Genomic DNA, 17,078 nt, shown 5'->3' on the forward strand with positions numbered 1-17,078 from the left:
TCAGGCTTACCTAAAGCATCTTATAGATGTAACAGTCCATTTTATGCCGATAGCAACTTAACTTCAATTGCATACAAAAGAACACACTTTTACTCCTCCCTTTTATGTTTTTGATTTCACAATTTACCTCTTTTCATGTGCTGTATTCATTAACAAATTATTGTCACTTTGGTTATTTTTAATACTCTTGCCCTTTTATAACCTTTTACTAGAGTTAAGTGTTTAACATCCTACCATATTATAGTATTAGAGTATTCCGAATGTGAGCATATACTTATCTTTACCAATGTGTCATAATTTTCTTATGTTTTCATGTTGCTAATTTCAGGGGATCCATGGGTGAAGTATTCCCAAGTGGCTCGTGGGTGGGCTTCTTGATGGAGTCTATGATGCAGTTGGAAGAATCCACATCCTTTTAACATCCTCCAAGAGTCCTATCTGCTGCTCTCCCAGCCTCTTCCAGCCCCACAGTCATGCAGCTCATGATTCAGTAACCTGGCCTGGGAGAGAGAGAAATGAGCCCCGTTAGCAGCATCTCACCCAGCTGGGGAAGCTAGATGCTCTCTCATATGCTCTCTCTTTCCCTTGTGGGAGAAATCATAGGTCAAGAAGATCTCTCAGCTTTGAGCCGTATGGCCTTGGGTGAGGGGGATGTGGGTAAAGTCAAGCTGTTCCTCTTACCCATTCCTATGTGTCCAAACTTATATTTTTTTGCTGAAACAATGTGCTGGAACTTTTCCTCCAGAAACTTGGACTGTCTTGTTCATGGGTGGTTGTCTAAGATGGTGTTTTCCAAGGGCTCCTGGGTCACAACTGAGGGGCTGGAGCCAGTTCACAGGTCACTGGAGGATCCACTGCCAAGGTCAAGGTCTCTCAGAGTATTGCCCAACGCATGAGTGGGCAAGACTCCTCTCAATTCCCTTGGCATAGGGTGCTGGATCCCACAGCTCCCAAAAAAGTCACTTTTGCCCATAAGGGGATGTCAGATTTTTGTTGTTGAGGTGGGGAACAAAAACGAGAGATGTCTCATGCCACCATGTTGCTGATATCACTCTGAGTCTGCCGGGGGCTGGTCACATTGGTACTTTCTTCCTACACAACCAGCCATGATTTTTGAAGTTCGAGACTCCTAGAAGAAAAGCATGTATTTATTGTAAATCACATTGTTTGCACAAACAATTTACATAAGTGGGTATAGCAGGGTTTAGTGTCCAAGGCACACAAATCCGTCTTAATATTTAGTAACATAGGGAAAATTTCAAAGTCAAGTTTCCATGTGCCAGCCTCAAAAGCAAGCTCTTCAAAGAATGACATCAGACCTGCTACATTAACTCTTTTCTACAGTCACCCTGGCAATGCTTTTTCTTTCCTCAGATACAGTTGAATCTTGTCTGAATTTTTTCCCAAAACTTGCAGAAATAGCCTCATTACATCCTCCGCAGAGAAACCAGGCACCAGCCAACTAGCTCCGTCTCCTCAGCTGTCTGATGTCTTCCACCTACAGAGTCTCTTCCTTCAAGCCTTTAAATTGTAGTAATTCCAACCTCTTCTTTATTTGCCTAGGCCTAGGAGAAGTGGTCGCTGCTTCCTGCAATTGCTATTCCACAACTTATGTTTTTAGCGTTTTCTTTCTCCTTTTGAGTTACATTGTTAACAACTTTATGCTTAACTTAAAAATCTTCGTATTAAATTATATCTGTTTAGATAACTACTGTGGTTTTTGTTGGACCCTGGCGGGTGGAAGAACAGAGATCATCTTCCTTTGCCACAAGTGCTTGACAAGCAAGAACCAAGATTTGTTGATTCATTACTCACTCTTCTTTCTTGGTACCAGTTTTGTTGTGTGAGGCAGCTGTGACAACGGGAGGGACAGTAGTAGCTTCCAATTTACTGACCTCTGATGACACCTGTGGTGGGTGACTTTGAAACAAAATTTAAGCATCAGCTTCCCCCCTCAAAGTCCTGTCTTCCAGCCCTTCCAATAATTTTTCAAGTGCCTGTTAGCTTTCTTCTTCTTTGTAATATCTAGAGTGATTTCTGATTCTTGCACTAAATTCTGATAGGTATATAGGTACACACGCTATTTATCAAAAGACACAGGAAACAACATATTCTAGTGAAGCTTGAAAAATATTCTTCATAAAATCCAGTAAGAGATGAGCATACTTGCTCCCACCATTTCAATTCAACATTGCATCAGAGGTACTAGACTTGAGGAAGCAAATGGGAAATGATTAGTAGAAATGAAAAAACTGTGTCTTTGCAATTGATACGATTATCCAAATCAAATCTTCAAATTTAACTTATATGGAAAATTAAAATGTTCCAAAAGGCTACTGTCAGCCATACTGCACTGGATGCTGTATTGTATCTACCATTTTTTCTTCTTAAAGATTGGTCCTGAGCTAACATCTGTTGCCAATCTTCTCTTTGTCCTTCTTCTTCTCCCCAAAGCCCCCCGGTACATAGTCATTTATTCTAGTTGTAGATCCTTCTGGTTGTGCTATGTGGGACACTGCCTCAGCATGGCCTGACGAGCGGTGCCATGTCCACACCCATGATCTGAACTGGTGAAACCCTGGGCCACCAAAGCAAAACATGCGCACTTAACCACTCGGCCATGGGGCTGGCCCCGGTATCTACTTTTTAAGACAGAAAACACATTTGAAATATTTTGGTGACCTTTTTTACAAAACTAGATGAAATTATATTCAAAATGATCAATAACAGGAAATCGATAGGGTTTACTTTTAGGTGGTTACAGTTGAGTGGATAGAGCTTTGACCTAATTGCACAAAAGGAATTGTACCTGTAAATTGGTCAATTAGCTTGTTCCACTAGGATACAGTTAAGAAACTTCTCCAATCACCTTGGTTTTCAGAACTATGATCTTGGCTCTTAAGACTTATTTAAAGTAGTTGAGCTTTAACGGAGAACTTGAAAATGTAGAACTATAAAATTTTATAGAAAATGAGGATCAAAGGAGAAGAATCTGTTGGGACACAGTCATTGTGCACAGGGATTTTATCTCAATGCTGTAAATCCTGAAATCTTGCTCTTAATCACAGCTTAGATATAGGGCCCTTTCCAAGGTATACCTCCATAACATTTTCCTGAATTCCCAAATAGGAGTTTCTACAGTTGTTCTCTGTAGGTAATTGCAGCTTCCAGAATAACCTCAGGTCACTGAAACACCTCAGTTCTTCAAACAACCCGTTATTAGCCAGATTTCATCATGAAAATTCATCCTGCTACTGCTATGGAGATGTGACTTTCTGACATTGGAGGGAAAAGTGCAAAGAGGTATATCCGGTCTCTCTGTGGTGAAAGCAACACTGTATGGGCACATTTTATGAACCAGATTTATTAAGACTTGGCTTCACTCCCTCATTCCCTTCATCCTCTTCTGTCTCATGAAACTCTTCGAGGGGGGTCACATGTATGTTGGGTGACTGTAAATTAATAACATTTGTTCTTCAAATATATAAAACTTGGTTTCATTGGTACAAAACATCTACTGTTCTTCTCTGACCATGACACCATCAGAGTCCAGTAAAGGGATAGAAAACACACCAGTTATTGAATCAAGAGAAGTTAACATAAAGAATTATCAATTAGGTATAAAGTTGTGAACCAGGTAACTGAAAAATACAGAGAATGCTAATGTACCACAGAGGCAGCAACTACAGGCTGCAGATACCATCCACGGCTGAAAGGACAAAGGGAAAAGGTTGGAATTGTTAAAACTTAGAAACTTAGAGAAGAGGTCTTGCAGAGCTGAACCTCAGGCCTTTGAGGAGAGGGTACTGGTTCAGGTGCTCAACAGGTCCTGGTGTCTCTGAGCCTAGAGGGGAGACCCCAAGGGGCTGGGACTCAGATCTCAGAGAATGGGGTGCTGTTGGCTGACGCTGGTGACTGCAAGGGTGGCCCACTGAGGCTTGTCCCACAAGTGTTGAAAAACTGCAGACGGAATTCAGCTGCAGCTACATAGGGAAGAACTGTGCCGCCAGGGTGAGGAAGCTTTGCCAAAGTGATGCTCACAGGAGCTGCAAGCAGACAGGAAGCCAACAGGGAGCAAACAGAAAGGGAAGTTCCTTCTTCCTCCTCCAGCCTTATACTCTCCTTTTCTGCCCTCATTGGCAGGGTCTAACAGGGAATCCGCTGGCTAACAGAAATGACGTTTGCAGAGTCCCAGCTTCAGCATCACGGAGCAGTAGAAGGATGTTGTGGAGCTGAAAGATGAGTGCTTAGTAACCGGCCCAACCATCCACAAAAACTTCTTCTGAAAAGGCTGGACATTGCCTCTTGATTAGTCACACTGTGGTAAATGGCTAAACTACTAATGTAGTTTCGTAGCTTACTGAGAAGCTGTAGAACTCAGCACAGCCTCACAGTGTTAACAATAGAGAAAAGATAAGAATTCAAATTCAAATCCCGGTTCGGTGTGTAATGGAAGACACACTAAGCATCTGGATGTCTATTTCTGATTCTTGTCTGAGGACTAGCGAACCAGCCTATGGCTTCCAAGAGTAAAAAGTAGCAAAATAAATTTGAGAAATACGTAAGAGACATAAGAAAACTAAGAAGTTCTGGCCCTCTAAGCCAGACCCAATAAAGCTAATCTCAAATTATGTTTGTTAAAAATACACTCACTCCCAACAGCTTCCCCTCACCTAGCATACACTGAGCAACAACGAGACTTTCTCACTTCTGCCTACATCAAAAAATCAAAACTGGTTTTGGAAACATATGCTGCTATAGTCTGTTGGTGAAAATTTCATTCCCACTTCCATGCAGGAGGGCATTTTGGCTATATGCATCACAATCTTCTAAAATATGCTTTATTCTTCAGGCGGAAAACTCATTTCTAAAAATTTGCACTAAGGAGGTAATCATATGGGTGAGATTTAGCCCAAGATTGTTCTTATCAGTGCTGTTTAAAATAAAGTGGAACTGAAAATATACCTAAAAAGTTATCCATAAGAACCTGGTTGAGTAAATTATATAGGTAATAGTTTACTATGCAACCTGTAGACATGAATACCTAGACATATCTTTATTGATATAGAAAGAGCAAGTTATAGAACATTCATTCATTCAACAAATATTTACTGCATTGGCCAATGAACCAAATACTGGCAAGGTCTGTGTCCATAAAAAGCCCCCACTTATGTAAAACTGTTTACATATATTCATATAAACATGCACACATATACATACAAACACACAAATATCTGGTGGGATCTCCTCAAAAATATTGAGTCATTAGCTCGAAACAAAACCACACACTTTTCTCTCAGTGATAGGATTTTAGCTGATTTTTACTTCTGCCTGTGTATTTTTTATATTGAATATTAGTATGACATTACTTTTATAAAAACAATATAGCCACTTTAAAAGATCTTACCTTATTCAAAATCTAGGGCACTGACCTTTAGCAGAGTTCCCCGGTGAATGTCATTTCTCTTTTGCTCTGAATTACTTTATCATTTAGTTTTGTCAGTCTTGAGGACTTTACGTTCCGTTCTGAATTATATTTAGTTTTGTACTTGTCTCTTCTTATAAGATTACAAGTATCTTGAGAACAGTGACACCATCTTGTGTAACTTTCTGTCCTTTGTAACATCTAAAATGGAGCTTTGCTTTTAGTGTGTGCTCAATAAATATTGTGTTCATTCCTAATTTCACTCGCCATCAAATTGCACTGGGCATTAATCAGGGTAACTGCTTCGCATATATAGTTTATAGGTAATCATGCACTACTTACAGCTCATGCTGAGCAGCAGCCTTAGCAGGCTACGTTTTGTGATATATAACCTCAATCCTCTAGATACAGCTGATTGTGCTAAGGGTGGACGCTTGACCCAAAGGCAGCCAGTCCAAAGCCTGGCCACAGACATGACCTGAAATGAAAATTTGATCAATAGGCTATTCACAAGAGAAAAAAAATTCAAATGGTTATAAACCTACAAAATGGTTTTTAGCTTTATTAATAATCTAAAACGAAAGCTAAAACAAAATAAAGACAGGATTTTTTAACCCATTGGATTATTAAAAATAGGAAGAGTGACAATATGCCCGTATTGAAAAGAATAAAGAGAAATGGTCACTTCCATACACCATGGGTGGGAATGTAAATTAAGGCTTTTTTGGAAGGTAATTTGATAGCATCTATCAATACTTACATTGTGCTCCCCTTTTGATGTAATTATTCTGCTCCAGCAATACAACTTGCAGAAATATTTTCACATGCACAGAGATGAGGCAAGGATGATTTTTGCAATATTCATAAGAGAATATTCATAAATATTCACAAAATATTTCCATTATTAGGAAAGAAAGGTTAAGTAAACTATGCTATATCCATGCTGTAAAAAAAACAGAGACTCCATATAGTTAATAAAATCAAATTTAACTTCCTTACCATGACCCGCAGTCCTGTGTAATGTATGTATGTAGAGACCCTGGCCTCTGCCTCTGTGCACTCATCTCCTCTCTCTGCCTCCATCACTTACCCTGTTTCAAAGTCATGGCTATTTGCATTTATTTCTTTACTTGTATTATTCTTTCTCCAGACATTCCCTTGGTTAGTTCATTCTCTTTAGGATCTCCGCTTAAATGCTACCTTCATGGAATTCTTTCCTGACCATCCTGACCTCAACCCTCTCTACATTTTATCCCTCCTCACAGACTCCACCAACTCTTGACATTAAATATTGAGCTATGTATTTCTAACTATCCATCTCTTTCACTAGAATCAAAACATCTATGTTCAAGGAACTTATCTATTGGTTATTATCAACTCCCCAGTGCCTAGAATAATATCTTGTAATGAATAAATATGTTAGGCTCATTAACTAATTATTTAAAAAGCATGTAGTAGAACTATATATTTTAACATGGAAAGATACCCATATTGATGTTGTCAAAAAAATACAAATGATATGGTCCCATCTATGTAAGGGATATGTGTATGTATGTGTATATATGTATGTGTATCTTTATACACAATATTTGCATGTTTATATATATATATATATATATAGGGGAGTGTGTGTGTATGTGTGTGTATTTGATACACAAATGCATGTAGATATCCAGACAAAGAACCAAAATTATACACATCAAATTGTTATCTCTGCCAAGGAGAGTGTGGGTGGGAAGCAAAGAAACAGAACTTTCACATTTTACTCTATATACTTCTATATTAATTTAATATTTTTACAAGAACAGATTTATATACTTTTCATAAAAGAAAAAAAGCCAAGGAAGAAAAACGATTAAGAAGAAGAAGAATAAACAACATTTTTAAGCTCTTGTCTTGTAACAAGCAATAATCTGAGCACTATAGGTATATTAACTCATTTAATCATCACAACCGCCCTGGAGGATACAGTATTATCAGTCCCATTAGGACAGAAGCTAAGGCATAGAAGAATTAATTAGTTTACTCAAGATTAGATAACCTCTAAGTAGCAGAACCAGGGAAGAAAATAAGGAGAAAGGGAAGGAAAGGAGACAGGAAGAGAAAAAGGGAGTAAGGAAGGAATCATTCATCAGTTGATGTACGGAAGACTAAGTATGGCCAAAAAAAAAGTGATTAAAGTTGTCAATATCTGCTGTGCAGAACTGTAGGTTATTCGAAAGAGAATGAAATATAAGGAAGACGTTCAGCTCCTGTTCTGCGGTTCTGGTTCTTCCAGACTTCCCGAGATTACTCAGCCAGGTTATTCAGCTTTCCCTGGATTCCTATGCGTGAGTCCTTAGACAGAGCCTCTGGCACAGTGACTGGAGTGGGGATCTGCTCTTTGCCTAAATGACGTAAATTCCATACAAGAAAATATGTTCCTGACCTGCAGAAATAGTACCGTGTGTCAGAAAAGTGCCATGTAATGGACCCCCCTAGTCTTAGAAAAAGGAGAAAAAGTCAAATTAAGCTTAATATTTGGCAGCAAAGCACGGACATTTTAGAAATTTTCCAAGAGATCATCAAAACAATCTTTACGTTTTTTTCTGTGTTTGTTTTTATACACTGAATTTTTCTCTTCCTGCCTCCCTTCTTTTCTCTCTCTCTCTTTCTGTCTTTTTCTCTTTCTTTTGTATGCTTATTTGATTTGCCATTTGCTGTTTTTAATCCTGCAGTTAGGTGTAACCTAATTGAGTGAATTTAAGGTAAATTAGTACATGAAAAAGGGCACACAGGAACAAGAACAATACAAGAGAAAATGTTATAAAAATAAATGTGACCCAGGTTAATTTAAAATGCTTCTTCATTCTGAATTTTCTTACTCAGCACATCACTGTATCGTGATAGATTACATTATCCACTGCATTTTATTTTCTCTAGGACTTCTCCATGTGGCGAAGGAGAGCCTATGGGTAAGCATTTCAGAAAGACATGGTACCACTCTCCTTCTCGCTCTTTATCTATTAAAATAATAGATCACATTTCCATTAAACTAATATGGAATCATGCCTATAGTCCTCCTCTCATGGGATTTCATCATCTTTAAGCTTTCATGTGGAATCTAAGGGAAATTGATCACCGTTGTCATCATAATCTTTTAATTAAAAAGACTGTGTTAACTTTATCCATAAATGAACCCTGACCATGTTCACGCAGTCCAAGCACTGGTGTTACATTACGGAAAACACCAGTTTGCTAACAATGTCAAGATTACCTTGTGGTTTTTCTGCTTCAGAGCATGAGGTTTATGGGTGTGATCAGAATTAATTCTGAGCATGTATGATTACAAACGCACACATGGCAAAGCTCGGCTTTCATAATTTAAAGTGTCTACATATAAGGAATTGCTCCTTTAAGAGTAAACTGAAAAAATAAAAAAATAAGATATCACCTCGCCTTTGTAGATTTTGTTCCTTCTTCTGAAAAAGACTAAAATATTAGGTCATACTGTCCTATTAAGGCATATTCCCTTTACACTGAGGCAAAGATGATTTAAGAGCGTGTTCATCAATATGGCCCTGGCTTTTATGCTGTGAGCTATGGAAACATAAATACACCACTAATTCTTCGCAACTACTAGGCTGTAAATCAAACATGCCACTTAGCAAATGACCCTTATTTTTCATTTCTGTTTCTTCCTAAAGATTACTAGCTATTTGTGGGTACTACAAGAAAACATAGAAGGTTTTGAGGAAAATGCTTTAACTTATCATTTCCCCAAGGCAACTGGCATCATTTGAAGCTCTGTCTGTGTAATGAAACAAACAGCTAGTTGAAAGGTGAACATTTTAGTCACACAATTTTTATGGGGCTTATATTCTGATTCCTTCTATAGCATGCTGAGTAATGGATGTGAATGATTATTTTTTTCCCACTGAATTCACCAATTGTTTTGATGGTAGCTAATTAGAAACATAAATTCATTAAGAAATGAAATGGTCAAAATGATGATTTGTAAGGATAATTCCTCTTGGGACAAAAGCAAATTTAGCAGTAACATTAAAAAAAATTAATTCAGCCCAACCATAATAATAACAACTCCCACTTACTATTTGCTATATACTGGCCCGTATACTGGCCCTTCACCAGAATTTATCGGCTCTGGCCAGCTCAGTGCTGATAGCCCATTGGATTTAGCAAGAAGCAAGTCATTGCTGTGTTTGCGAAGATCGGATTCAGAAGAGTGAGGGTGGAAGCCAGGTTTCAACGAATTGAGGAGGAGTGGGAGAGAAGGAAGTGGAAACAGCTACCATGGAAACAAAATTACTCATGAAGGGGAAAAGAGAGACACAGCAGAAGCTGGTTGGAAATGTAGACCTTAAGAAGAGAAGTTTTGTGGGTTTTTTTTATTGTTGTCGTTGTTGTTTTAAGATGGGGAGAACTGAGCATGTATAAATGAAACCTGGAATAGCACTTTGAGGGTATAGAAGAGAGAGAAAATAATCTATTGAGCAAGGAAACTTGGAGAGAAGATATTCCTTCTGTGTTCTGATTCTGTCAACCCCGACTGACGTTTATCCTTTGGTATCCATGAGCACCTCAGATTCAGCATCCCTACCACCACCCCCAAGCTCATTCCTCTGCTTTTGCTTCCTCTCTTAACAAACAGTACCATTATCCACCATTATCTACATTCCCAACTGGACATGATGCTGAATCATGCCTTTCCCTTATCCTCTCATCCTATTGCCAAGTTCTGACCAGGATTCAAACCAACGAAACACTAGGCCGCCTGTAGCGGAGTGCACGAAATTAACCACTCAGCCATGGGGCCAGCCCCAAGGGCAAACAGTTTCAACTTCCACCAGCCCTCTGCCTGGTCCAAGTTCTATCTCTAACCATACTCAACAGAGTCATATATATTCCATTTAAGGACAATCCGTAGTAGAATTTTCCTGTTGATCTTGTCCCGGTAGTGTGTTTTCTTTGCTTCATGTGGCTGCCTTTTTTCAAATATATTTTTAGAATGATTTGTAAGTCTTGCCCAAGATAAACAAATCTGGATACTAGTTAAAGTGGTAAGGATAGATCTTAATGAGTGATGTACCATTGAAATAGAAAAAAGAGTCTGGTGTGAACTGAACTCAGCTTCAATCTCTAGAGAGGTGGCTGGACATTTTAAAAGAAAATGAAGGAATAGGGAGGGAGGGGAGAGGGGCTCAGTAGAATAGAGGAAGTGAAAAATTGCAAAAAGCAGGAAAAAGGGGTTGGTTCTGCATCTGAAATCCAGCTGGGTTTGTTAACTGGAGCTGATAGGAAGTTAGACTCCTACGGGCCCAGAGGCTGGGAGACTGAGCCCTGTCTTCAGGTGTGGGTGGAACACACAGTGAAGTCTGGGCAGCCTTGAGTTTTCTCAGGCAGGCACTTTAAGGGAGTCCAGGGTCATCCTAGAGATGCGGCCTTGAGCTGTTAGAAATTTTGTTAATGTTTTGTTCAAGGCTTTATAGGCCAAGGTTGAGGCCTAACCCAGACGGGGGCTCAGTGGAGCCTGGCTAGAATCTGGTCAAGGAGAGAATCCTGGTCAGTCTCAGGCCAAAGATTCTCAGCTCTTCACTCTCACCTGATACCCTCTCTATCAAAAAGATGTGCGAAAGCCTTTAAAATCTGAGAGTTGCGTGTCTTCCCCCCACCTACAGCATAAACTCCCTAAGAGCAGGAACTAAACGTGGTTCCCTTTTGAACTACTCTTCCTGTAAATTTATCGATTTTTCTCCCCATTCATCGCCACCTAGCGGTGGACCAAATGGTGGGTGAGATTTTCCTCAAGGACAGGTAATAAAGAAATGTATATTGTCGATAGAGAATTTTTAAACATCTGCTTTTTATTGTTACCATTCTAAACAATGTCAGTGATAAAAATCTCCTCCCTCAAATCTATTGTTGATCTAAATTCTAAATAATTGCCCTGGGTACTGTTAAGTTCTAATAATAAATATGTAAGCTTCAAATTATCACGTTTTTATCACTTATTCTTTAATAAATATTGTATTTTTACAGGGAAGTTCTTTCGGAAAATTCCCAGTCCTACAGTCAGCTTTTAACACTTGTGGACTCAGCAAATGCTTTCATTTTAAAATAACTTTGTAATAGTTCAGAAATCATCTGAGCTCACTTTGGGTGCTGTATGGATCTTTCATTCTTTCATCTGTACGGTAGATTCAAAATATACAATGACAGCACAGTGACTGTAAAGATAAAGAGGCGGAACTTGAGTTACTTCAATTCTGTCATTCCATGTGACCACTTGGAGTCTATATTTGTGTTAAAAACATTAAAAAGTGAAACAGAGTGTGAACCATGAGGCACAATATTCCATTTGCTGAGTAAATTTTAAGGCATGTGTATTGAATAGTATCTTTAAAATTGAAATTTATTCTTTTTAAATTAGTAGCAGGTTTAAAACTAAAAAATGAATGAAGAAAACAAAGCATTCCATCAGTATTATCACTTAGTTGTTGCCAAAATTTTTGTTTTAATAAAATTCGCTTACTAATTATCAGAAAATTATTTATGAAAGCTATTATAATGGAGCTATCAGCAGACAGGGAAAGTTCAAACTGTTAAATAGATGGAAAACAACTGAATGAATAGCTGTGTGTTTATCCATTTTGGTGCTGCTTTATTTATCTTTCAATTATTTTTTTAAACAGGCATAACAAAGTTTAGTGAAGGAAATTCTTCCTTGTCTGTATTTCTTTTCTAACCATTCATTGTAGGCTGTTTGTTTCATTTGATGATTATTTATTAAAGTAATTTTGTCACCTGGGGAGGTATTAAAAAATGAGACACTGCACTGTTGAATGCGCTGGGCCCACCCCTGCTGCCACCCACGCTAATCGCCCACCGTGCTCTCACACCACAGCAGCCTCTCCTCTCTGGGCTCCTGCCCACTCAGGCTCCCTTGCAACCTTTTCTCCATAAAGGAGTCAGAGTGACCTTTTCAAAGTATAGATCTGATCATATCCACTCCCTTCTCTTTAAATCCTTCCACAGCTTCAAATGTTCTTAGGGTAAAGCCCCATCCCCTTAGCACAGCCCTTCACTGGTCTCTCACCAGGCTCTCATTGCTCTCTCTGCCCCCCTCACACTGGCCTCGCTCTCAATCTCTGCTGCTTCCACACTCTCTCTCTCCCCAACCCCTGCAGATGTTGCTCCCTTTGCCAAAAAAGCTGGTCCCTCTGCTCTTTTTCTAGTTAGTTCTCACTCATCCTTCAGAGTTTCATTGAATTGTTGGCTCTTCAAAGATGTCTTTCATGATCTCCCTTGGCTAGACGAGAATCCAACAACTACAGCCTCGCAGAGCATCCCCTATATCTCCTTCCAGCACCTGTCGTGGCTGCAGTTTTACTGGTGCTGCTGATTGATGTTTGTTCTCTTGTTAGACTCTCCTGTTTGCTTATCGGGATATGTCTAGGGGCTGGCACGAAAGAAAGAAAGGAAGAAAGAAGGAAGGAAAGAAGGAAGCGAGGGAGGCATGAAAGAAGGAGAGAGAGGGAGAGAGGAAGGGAGGGAGGGAGGGGGGAGAGAGAGAGAGAGAGTGAGAGGGAGACAGAAAGAGAGAGAGAGAGAGAGAGAGAAGGAAGGAAGGAAGAAAGAGGGAAGGAAGGAAAGAAGGAAGGAAGGAAAGAACGAAAGAAAGAAACCGAGAAAGAAAGGAAAGATGGAGGGAGGGAGAGAGGGAGAAACTAAAAAATTCAGGGAGAGAGGAAGGGAGAAAAGTGTGGCAAAGAATAAAAAGGACATAGACAATGAGACAAAGTGGTAACTGCCAGGTGTTGAATGGTATGAGATAATTTGCAAACTTGAAACTTTTACTGTGAATTTTCCATAAAGTATTTAAGGAAAGTTAATTCACCCTCAATATTTATTTAGTATAATCTCTCATACAAATCTCTTCCCCAATAAGTACTTTGTAAAGTCTTCATTTTATGAAGATATGGTCAAAAGAAATGCAGAAAACACCAAAACAAAGTAAAATGAGAAAAATTGAAAAAATATATTTTCAAATTACATCGTAAAGTGTTAGTTTCCCTGACATAAAGGACCTTCTGAAAAGTGAGAAGAAAAAGACTCAGAACACTGTAGAAAAATGGACAAAAGATATGAAGAAAGAATTCAGAAATGAGCAGAAAAACTTGCTTAATCTTGCTCATAACAAGACAATATAACTGAAACTACACAGGTTGGCAGAAATTCAAAAGTTTGACAACACATTTTGTTAGGATGGCTATAGGGCAACAGGCTGTCTTAGATTTTTGTTGGTAAGAGGGATCTGTAAGGACACAATCCTAATGAAGGGGAATTTAGTACTAGCTAGCAAAGTTACATATGTGTTTACCTTTTGATTGTCCAATAAAAATCTTGTTTAGGAGTCTATTTCGTAGATACTCTGGGGGAACAGTATATGGAGTGAAGGGTTCATGGGGTTCCATTTTGCTCCTCTGGCTACTTTTGTGATATTTAGTAAATATTCATAATGAAAAAGGTTTTAAAAATTAGCATCTCCTGGTGTTTTCTTTTGACTGCAGAATTCGTGCCTCAGCTTGGTTTCCCTCCCAGAAAAAAGCCTAAGATCTTAAAGCTGTTGCCTGAATGGGCTATTCAGAATGTGATGGAAGGGGGATGGTAAACAGGGAAGAAAGCAGGGTCATTACAAAGTTGCCTTGTTGAGTTGGCGACAGCAAGACGTTACTCAAAAAGAGGGACTTTCTGAGAAGCCTAATGGAATGAACCTCAGCAGCAGACACTCAACCTCAGGGAGACCCCAGGGCAGCAGGTGGGCAGCTGCTCATCTCAAGTACCGGAGTCCATGCCCTCTTAGGTTACTCCTTTGAGGAGAAGTCCAGCCCATGAAGGACTAGTTCCTGGATCCGTGGTGGACAAAGAGAATTCAATATGGTGCCCAAGAGGTGTAAACTACCAGAAAAAGGGATTATTCCCACTTGTAGATGAGTTTTAGGACTTGCCTTTGATTTGGTAGAGTGAAATGAATAATACGATTACTTTTAGGAATTTTGGTGTTAAACAGCCCAAACACCAAATAGATCATTTTATTATTACTAGCTTTACCAAGATGTGCAGCTCCCTTAGGAAGGATTAATACATATTAAAGCTATAGAATCTTATCAAGGTGTTAAGAGTTCAAATATGTACCAATCTCTAAAATTAAGCCAGTTGTTAATGGTTTTCAGCGATGCAGGACTAAATATTTAGCATATTTAGCTTATTAAATATGCTAATGTGGGTGGGAGAAGCATCTTAAATATATATAACTATATAATATAACATAGTATAATAGTATATATATATATTGATTTTGAAAAGTTTGATAAAAAGAGAGAGAACGTAAGCTGGCACACCGTATGCTCCGTAAGCAGTTATTGAGGCAAAGATAGAACAGCCAACGGCTCATTTTGAAATGCTGATTATTTCTCTATGCCAGACAGAAGTGGGAATCAAAATGATTTACTCTAAGAACTTTGACTGTATTACTGTGAAACCATTTATACACTGGTAAATGATTTGAATACCCACGAAGTCTCTAAGTCCCCAAAGCATGTTCCTTTGCATTTCCCTGCATTTCTTCCACCAAAGCCAGATATTATGTGAAGTAATGAGTCTGAAATTCATAAGCTGATAAAATTTCTATTGGCTGCAACCATATGGGCTGGTTAAAAGGTTGCTGTCTTCTCAAAATGGTCTTCCCATCTGTATTAATTTCCTATTGCTGCTGCAACAAATTACCATAACTTTCGTAGCTTAAAACAACAGATATTTATTTTCCTCTCAGCTCTGGAAGCCAGAAGTCCAAAATCAAGGTGTCAGCAGAGCCGTCCTTCCCCTGAGGCTCCCAGGCAGAATCTGTCCCTTGCCTCTTCTAGCTTCCGGTGGCTGCTGACCTTCCTTGGTGGTCCTTGGCTCGAGGGCTGTGTCCCTCCAATGTCTTTCTGTCTTTACATTGCTTCCCCTCCTTCTGTTTCTCAAATCTCCCTCACTTCCTTCTTAGAAGGACACTTACAGTGGCATTTCGGGCCACCTGGATAATCCAGGATTATCTCTTTATCTCACTTATTCTTAACTTATTCACATCTGCAAAGACTTGTTTTCCAAACAAGGTAACATTTACAGGTTCCAGGGGTGGAACCTGATATCTTTGGGGCCACCATTCTGCCCATTACACCAGCTATGAGTTAATCGACTGAGATACAAAGTTGTGTCTTACTTGTTGCTGCTGTAGAATAACAATTGAAAAGAAAATGCTGCTCCCCAATACTTATCCATACCCTAACCCTAAGATTTGCTGTAATTTTGCTTCTAAGGCAGAGGGCAGCACACTTTTTCTGCAAAGGCCCAGATAGTAAATATTTAAGGATTTAAGGGTCACGTGGTCTCTGTCACAACTATTCAACTCCACTTTTATAGTGTCAAAGCAGCCATAAACAAAACATAAATAAAAGTGTTCCAATAAAACTTTATTTTCAAAAACAGGCAGTGGGCCAGATTTGACCTGTGGACTGAGCTTTGCAGATTCTTATAAGGTCTAGACTTTTCTTGGGGAAAAGGAAAATATTTTTGTATTTCAGGATCTGTACAACAGAACTTTTCCTGTGTTTCTGGAATTGCCATGAAAGAAGGAAGGGGATGTGCTGAAACTGAGACAGGAGGAAAGCTGTGTCAGGGACGCAAGTGTGGAGTGAGGCAGCCCATGTCGAGGGAAAGAGATGTGGCAGCTCCAGGAGTATACCAGTTTCCTATTGTTGCTGTAACAAATTACCGCAAACTTATGGTTTAAAACTACGAATTTGTTGTCTTATAGTTCTGTAGATTAGAAGCACAACAGAGGTCTCACGGGGCTCAAGTTAAGATGTCAGCTAGACTATGCTCTTTCTGGAGGCTCTAGGGAGAAGTCCCTTTCCTTGCCTTCACCAGCTGCTAGAGGCTGCCACATTCCTTGGCTCATGGGCCTCCTGCTCCATCTTCAAAGCCAACAGCAGCAGATTGAGTCCTTCTCACATCGTATCACTCCAACCTTCTTTTCCGCCTGCGTCTTCCACTTTTGAAGACACCTGTGATTACATGGGGTCCTCCCAGATAATCCAGGATAATATCCTTATTGTAAGTCAAGTGATTAGCAACCTTAATTATTTCTGCAAGCTTAATTCCCCTTTTCCTTATAGTGTAACATTTTCACCAGTTCTGGGAACTAGGATGTGACATCTTTGGGGGACCATTATTCTGCCTACCACAAGGCATGTGCAGAATATGCATTCTATGTGAAACAAAGCTCAGGAAGTGGCTGAACTTCTGGTGGGAGATGAGTGTAGAGATTGAAAGAGGCTGAAAAGTAAACACCCTGGCCCTGAGAGCAGCTACAAACTTCTTGCGGCAAAGAGGACCATGTGAAAAGACATCTCTGGAACCCAACCAGAGCATCTCTGAAGCACTCAGAAGAGTTTCCAGCAATAAATGAACAAGAAACCAATGGCGGCCCTCATGAACTAAGGACCAGGGCCCTCTTCCATTTTCATGGAACAATGTCAGATCTAGCTTCTTAGATGAAAGAAAAGAGTGAGTTCCAATAATGTCTGATACTGGATGCCCTGCCAGTCAG

Source organism: Equus caballus, chromosome 26, assembly GCF_041296265.1.
Source record: "Equus caballus isolate H_3958 breed thoroughbred chromosome 26, TB-T2T, whole genome shotgun sequence".
Classification (NCBI taxonomy): Eukaryota; Metazoa; Chordata; class Mammalia; order Perissodactyla; family Equidae; genus Equus; species Equus caballus.